The sequence below is a fragment of the Berghia stephanieae genome, chromosome 14 (assembly GCF_034508935.2).
Source record: "Berghia stephanieae isolate SIO BIC M18660-M18661 chromosome 14, UCSD_Bste_1.3, whole genome shotgun sequence".
Taxonomy (NCBI): domain Eukaryota; kingdom Metazoa; phylum Mollusca; class Gastropoda; order Nudibranchia; family Aeolidiidae; genus Berghia; species Berghia stephanieae.
This window is the reverse complement of record NC_088373.1, coordinates 22,418,831-22,426,929: the sequence shown is the minus strand read 5'-3', so window position 1 is coordinate 22,426,929 and position 8,099 is coordinate 22,418,831. Positions and strand designations below refer to the sequence as shown.

The following is an 8,099-nucleotide window of genomic DNA, read 5'->3' as shown; positions in this document are numbered from 1 at the left end:
ACCTATGTTTCTCTGTATGATGAAAAAAAAGACAGTAGATATTGGACGAGTGATGGATTCAGCATATTTGTGGCCAATTATTGCCTTAAAAACGGTATTATGTTATCCCAAACCCCATGCAAATAATACATTTTCAAGCCTAATTCATAAAAAAAAAAAAAAAAAATTGTGTTGAAATACAATGCAGAACGGATGTACCGACATGACATCAAAGGTTCCGTGTTTTGAAGTTTTGGGGGTTTTTTTTGCCATGCAATACTAGTAAATAAAAATCAGGTATATAGACATAATTTTTACCTTAGTCTGAAAAGACTGATGTATAGACATGATACATCCATCATGATACATCCCTTACTGTAAATGACCTCATTTAGGAAAGCCAATTTTGGACCTTAACTTTCAAAGGAAAAATCTGAATATTCTCATATTGATCGTTTTGACTTGAAATTCCACTTTCTTCATCCGAGTTCCTTCCAATATTATTTTACCAAATTAGCATGCGGAGTTGTTGTTTTTGTTTTTAAGGGTTTTACGGCGCTTGCAACACATTTAGGTTATATCAGCGCCAGTATAAAGGAAGAAAATGGGATAGTAACAAGTTCTAGAATTACAATTAAAGCACCCAAGAAAAAGTAAGACATAGGGGAACTGGGAACAAATAGGGATCAGATGCAGATTCCAAGAGCATACCACCAATGTACTTAGTTTGAGATCACCTATAAGTCTCATCCGGACACAAGCACAAAATCCAACAAAGAGGAATACACTCAAATGCTTACATTAAAAATTCAAAATAACAAATATAATAATACATAACAGAGAGATGATTTACAAGGAAAAAAAATATCACCTCCCAAAACAATAACTACGCATTTGACTGTATCCCTCCCAGCTAGGACTCCGGCCAGCGCCAGGACAAAACCAAGTAATCTCATTCCGAGACAAAGACAGAAAGCATGTTGGAAAACAGATATAAGGGGATAGAAGACACAGTATGTACCTCCCTGCCCACTATGGGAGGTCAGGAAGGCACCAGTGTCAGATGGAAATCTGACAAAAGTGTATGAAAGAGTGCCAGACAAAACAGGGAGTAAAAATGCAAGAAAAAAGCCACACCCAAAGTCTGCCTGTCTGGGGGGGGGGGGGGGGGGGGGGGGAAGGGGGATTGTGGTTTTTCTTTTGTCTTTCTTTCCTCCTTAATCTGGTTATACTTCATACATTCTTTTACAGATCTTTATCATGACACAATGACTGAGTGGGCACATAATGGGAATCTTATATGAATAAATCTATGATGTGAGGTGAGTTCCAAGTCCATGTGCTTTATTCTTTTTAGACCAACCATATCAGCGCCAGTAAAAAAGGAAGAAAATGGGATAGTAAAAAGTTCTAGAATTACAGTTAATGCACCCCATAAAAAAGGTAAGACAAAGGGGAATTAGTTCAAATAGGAAACAGATGTAGAATCCAAGAGCACACTATCAAAGTACTTAGTTTGAGATCACCTAAAAGTCATCCTGACATTAGAGCACAGGTCCCCACTAAGAGGATTACACTCAAATGTTTACAAATCGTATATAATATGTAAACAAAACAAAATACAGTGCATAACAGAGAGATGATTTACAAAGGAAAAAATTATCATCTACCAAAACTCTAACTATACATTTGACTCTTTCCCTCTCAGCCAGGGCCAGGACAAAACCAAATCTCATTCCAAGACAAAGACAGAAAGCAAGTTGGAAACCTAATATAGGAGGATAGAAGACACAGTAAGTGACCTCCCTGCCCACTAAGGGGCAGCGTGGCTCAGTGGTACGGTCATTGCTTCCTACCCGAAGGTACCAAGTTCAATCACCTGCCGCTGCTTTTTGTGGCTTAAGCAAGTCACATCGCCTTAGCTCACTTTGCGGCGCTGCTCTGTGGTTGACGCCTGGGTTATTCCAGTCTTCCCTTGGAATAGACCCAAAAGACAAATTTCCCCTTGGGGATGAATAAAGGGAATTTTATTTTTCATTTCATTTTTTTTTAGGATCCCCACCCAGGTGGATGGATGTATGTGAGCTTTTGTTCGTATGTCCGAATAGGCAGTATGTAATGTTTTTTACTGATGGTCAATGTGAAGTGCTTCGAAGCTTCGGTATAAGCGCTATATAAATGTATATTTATTATTATCATTATTATTATTATTATTATTATCATTATTTGGTAATCAGACCTTTAAAAAAGTACATGTCAGATAAAACGAATGATATAGTTCCTCTCGTTCATATCCCACTCCTTCTAAATTAAATAAACCTAACATTTAAGCAGCACAAAATTCATTTCAAATTATAACAAAACGCAATCGTTTTTGTTTTTTTTTTGTTTTGTTTTTTCTTTAATAATTTATGCTCTGGGGCATAAATAAGCAGGAAAAATATAATTATTTCAGATTATATAAACGCATTTTTTGCAGTAGTTGCAATAGAGGTGAGCTACTTTTAGTAGTAGTAATAATAATAATAATAATAATAATAATAATAATAATAATAATAATAATAATAATAGTAATAATAATAATAATAATAATAATAATAATAATAATAATAATAATAATAATAATAATAATAATAATAACGAGGTGAGAAATAAGAAAATGCTTTCCAATAATGGCAAGGCTAATAGATTCGAGCATATCATGTTACCCACTACCAAGGCATGCTTTACAAATGGGTGCATAGATATTTGTAATAATAATATAATATATATAATATATAAGATAATATATATTCAAGATGTTAGTACTGCAGTGAATATAAATTAAATATGTAATATAATATGCCCTCTGACCGTAAATCATATGGAAATGATGATGATGATGATGATGATGATGATGATGATGATGATGATGATGATGATGATGATGCCATTACGACCTGATGATGATGGTCGTAGTGGTAGCGGTGGAATTGCAAAGTAATTTTAAAAATAAAAATAAAATAATAATAATAATAATAATAATAATAATAATAATAATAATAATAATAATAATAATAATAATAAATAATAATAATAATAATAATAATAATAATAATAATAATAATAATAATAATAATAATAGAAGAAGAAGAAGAAGAAGAAAGAAGAAGAAGAAGAAGAAGAAGAAGAAGAAGAAGAAGAAGAAGAAGAAGAAGAAGAAGAAGAAGAAGAAGAAGAAGAAGAAAGAAGAAGAAGAAGAAGAAGAAGAAAGAAGAAGAAAGAAGAAAAGAAGAAAGAAGAAGAAGAAGAAGAAGAAGGAAGAAGAAGAAGAAGAAGAAGAAGAAGAAGAAGAAGAAGAAGAAGAAAGAAGAAGAAGAAGAAGAAGAAGAAGAAGAAGAAGAAGAAGAAGAAGAAGAAGAAGAAGAAGAAGAAGAAAGAAGAAGAAGAAGAAGAAGAAGAAGAAGAAGAAGAAGAAAAGAAGAAGAAGAAGAAGAAGAAGAAGAAGAAGAAGAAGAAGAAGAAGAAGAAGAAGAAGAAGAAGAGAAGAAGAAGAAGAAGAAGAAGAAGAAGAAGAGAAGAAGAGAAGAAGAAGAGAAGAGGAGAAGAAGAAGAGAAAAGAGAGAAACGATGAAGGAAACGGGAAGGCGAAGAGAGGGGAGGGGGATGATGGGGATAAACTAGTAGCTCTAGTGGGTGGGGGCAAATAATAAATTTGTACAATTTCTTTCTTTTTAACATTCTGTTATCACCTTTCAGGAAAGATTCAATTTGACTCAAACCCTGGAGTTCAGATCTTTTACGCAGAGAGCGGTTGAGGTGAATACTCTAAGCTACCAGCGGTGAATTGTATCAACTGCATAGCATCCCTCTCAAGGCCAGGTGGAGTTGTTTATCGGTAAGGTTGCAGGTTCGAGCCCCCCCAATCGCCGCGAAATATTTTATTATCTATTGTCTTCTGGCACTTTTCTACTAACTTTATTTTCTGTGAATATTACTTTCCATTTTGCGCTAAAAAAACACTTCTTCAGCAAATATTTTCAAAAATAATTATGGGTAATGTAAATGATGCTGCTCGAAGCTCGAAGAAATAAATAACAATGTGAAATTGAATGCAAGCTTCTTCAATTTAATTACGAAAATAGATAGAATGGACATTTCGGGTTTCCCCTTTATCAACACTACCACATCACTTCATTCATCTGTGGTGCTTCATTCATCCTGTTTGTTGATAAAGGGGAAACCCGAAGCGTCCATACTATCTGTTTTCGTAATTAAATTGAAGCTTACATTCAATTTCACATTGTTATTCATCCAAAATAATTAAGTATACTTAACGTTATTAGCTGAAGAAGGGTGTTGATCCTAAGACATTGTGCATTTATCTTTGTTAATCTTTTGAAGCTGTTATAATATTCAATTTTGTCCATTTATTGTTTTAGAGAGCAGTGGCAGTGATCATCTCGGGGCTCGGGGCTTTCAATGAAGCTGCAGTCACAGCTTTGTAAAAAAACCAGCTCTCTTTGTGAAAACAAAAAAGGTCTAAAGCTTTAACTCTTTGGGCGATGAGGTTATATTCGCATTTCCGTCACAAAATGGCTGACACCTGATTGAGGCAGCATGAGAATGACAAGCTAAGACAAAGCGACGTTCAAAATTGACGCACAATCTCAATTAAAATACCCTCCTAGGGTAATTGAATGTTCCTAGGATAATATTGGTTCGATTTATAGAACTTTTGTAGACAGTTGGATTGGATTACACTAATTATTTTTGCCTTTCAAGCCCGGCTGCACTGTGCGGCCACTGGCCAGTAGAACAGATTGGCCAATGGCACTGAAAGGGTTAACTAGATAAATAAGCAGGGGGAAGAGAATGAAATAAAGGAAAATTAATTCACATCTCATTCAAATCGAGAATTTTTTTTTTTCTCATTTAGAAGCGGTGTGTACAGGTGCATTGCCCTTAACATGCATTATTTTGTCACCCTTTCCTTTGTTATTTTATTTGAACCACCAGTTTGGTGATTAGTTCTCACCAAATTCTGCCAATCAGTCTATAATCGTTTAAGGTCTCACATAGTTTTTTTTTTTGTGCGAGTGTTAAAAGCAATTGATATGCTGGGTAGAATTGATATTTCACTTAAGAAATAAACACATATCATGAATAGAACATGAAAATACAGCTAAGTTAAAATATATATGCAACCGAAGTTAAAATATAAATGCACAAGCAAAGCAGAGAAAAGTTGACTCGAATTGGTTTGTTTTGCGGGTTTTTTTGCTGGGTTTTTTTTTTTTTTTTTGCTTTTACCAAATGGGAGGCTGGAGCTCCATTGTATTGATAAATACTTTCTAAAACGGAAAATAGGCTTTTTCATGATGCTTTTTTTTCTTAAATCAGAAACAGGAAAGTGGGGTTAGATTATTCTGATAGATATTTTGCCAAAATGAAACAAGAGACAAAGCACAGCAAGTTTGATGGAAAGAGAAAGGAAAAGCAGGCCAGCCTTGAAATAATAAGCAATTAAAATTACCTTTTTAAAATTTATTTATTTATCTATTTATCAAGTTGTCAATAGCTGATCTAATTATTTATATAATTACCGTTTATCAAAATATTAATTAACTAGTTAAATTTAATGTATGTCTGTATTCAATTATTCAGCAATTAATTGAGTAAATTTATTTATTGATTAATTTATTTTAATGCTGGGAAGAGGAGGGGGTGGGGGGGGGGGGGGGGGGGGGGGGGGCTGGATAGTTTATGTATATATATGACCCATTGGTTCGAGGGGAAGAGGAGGTGGGGGGGGGGGGGGGGGGGGGGGGGGTGAGGATAGTTTATGTATATATATGACCCATCAGTTCGAACCAGTATTATGAGAGGATGAGCTCGGGCTGCCAGGTGGCCAGAGGTCATCGTGGCCAATTTCGACTTAAAAAATTATTTTTTTTTAAATTGAACCTTTATATAGCGCAATATGCACTAAACATGCTCAAAGCGCTTTACAAGGGGTTCCTAGTCAACAGCAACACGTAACATGTAGGACGTGACATGCCGCCTGTTAGGTGATATTACATATTTTTCGAACAGAGACAATGCTGGTAACGGCCAGGTTCTCATTTTACACCTGAGTACGGTGAGAGAATGTGAGTAAAGAACCTATTCCAAGTACTCATCTATACACGCTGAGCGAGGGCCGAACCCAGGACCTTCCGATCTGAAAGCGAAGTGTCATACCACAAGACAACATAGCCGCAAAAAAGTGGCAAAATAGAACGTCGTCGCGTAAACACACTTTACTAATGCTCTGACCCTTTTGAAAAACTCATCGGTGATAGAAACAGGATTCTCTGTGTAGCTAATTTTGACCACACACGTGGCCCTCTGGCAGCCCTGGAGCTAGATGAGGAAAAAAACATCTGACTTCATCCAACATGGACCCAGGTCCCTTTGTGTATGACGCGACTGACTGAACTATCATGGCACGACCCCCAACTAAAGCACTGGGTTACATTATATTCTTAACGCTATCCTATTCCTATCGTTATCATTTTTTAACTCAATTTTCTTCATTTATTTAATTCATCAACATGGCGACAGTGTGTCGCATAAATTATTAATGCTAAGGTTCTCCAATTGACAACATTACTTAATAATTAATAAATATTCAACGTCAAAGGCGAATCAAAGGGGAAAAGAAAAGTTTTATATATATATATATGTATAGGCGTATCTTGGCAAAAGATGGGTAGTGGTAGGAGGGGGTAGATCAATAATTTTCAGTGCAAGCCGTTTATTAGTGACATCGTAATGATCTTGAGAGAGCATAAAGTTAATAAAGATAAAAAACGTTTTAATAAAGCATGGCTGCTTAGATCCCCGCTTGGTAGCAAAGGAGACATTTAATTTAACACTGAAAACATCTTTCAAGAGTAGCCCTTAAATAAGCTTTCCCATGTGTGGAGCAGAACAAAACTGGATCAAAGTGAAAACTCGAATGAAACGATGCAAGTCATTGGTAAAATCTTCCCTGTTGTAAAATTCATGCACAAGGACATGGACCAAAACTGACGAGATGAGAATACATGCTTTTCATAGAAATGGATTAAGTCTATACCAGGTATACACTGTCCTACAGAGATGTCAAACAAAAGTTTATATAAAAAGTGTCACCAAAAAAAAAAAAAAAAAACCCATTGTTAATTCATATTCTTGAGCAAAGATGGAAACTTTTTGGACACATTAATCTGCAGGGCAACCCTGAAATTCCCGCCAATAAAACAATGATACCTTATTTATGTAACAAAAACACATGAGCTTCAAGTTCAACGTCTTTATGTGCAAAAAGCGGATTGCCGCCCATCACTGCAGATTTGATACAATTATGCGGTGACTTTCTCCATTATTGTGTTGAGTTGAAAGATAAATGTTTATCAGTTGACCAAATTTGTTGTTGCTGTTGGTAATATCTAGGATTTCTGGTGGGAGATGGTTGTTGGGTTTTGATATTTGTTGGTTCTGTGTGTTGGGGTTGTGGACTTACTACTAGGGGATGTTTGTTTGTTTGTTTTTTAAGCGTTTTACGGTGCTTGCAACACATTTAGGGAGAATATGGGATCATAAAAAGTTTTAGAATTACAATTAAAGTACCCAAGAAACAGTAAGACAAAGGGGAATGGTACAAATAGGGAATTGGTGTAGATTCCAAGAGCATACCATCAAAGTACTTAGTTTGAGATCACCTAAAAGTCTCATCCAGACGCGAGCACAGGTCCCCACTTAGGCTTACATTATAAATTCAAAACAACAAATATAATAATAATAATGCATAACAGAGAGATGATTTACAAGGAAAAAAATATCATCTCCCAAAACAATAACTATGCATTTGACTGTTTCCCTCCCAGCCAGGGTATTCAGTACAAAACCAAGTAATCTCATTCCAAGACAAAGACAGAAAGCATGTTGGAAAACAGGTACAGGGGGATAGAAGACACACTGTAAGTACCTCCCTGCCCACTATGGGAGGTCAAGAACCCCACCCAGTGCTAGGGGATGGCCAACAACAACAACATTATCTCTAACTCTCAATGACAATTTGAAACAACTCAATGGCCAAATCTCCACAAACTATA

At 35.6% G+C, this 8,099-nt stretch overlaps 1 protein-coding gene across 2 annotated transcripts in view; it reads right to left on the bottom strand.

The window, feature by feature from the left end:
• LOC144959981 (uncharacterized) overlaps positions 1-8,099 on the bottom strand; it is a 66,488-nt gene that overhangs the window by 7,435 nt on the left and 50,954 nt on the right. The window lies entirely within an intron of this gene.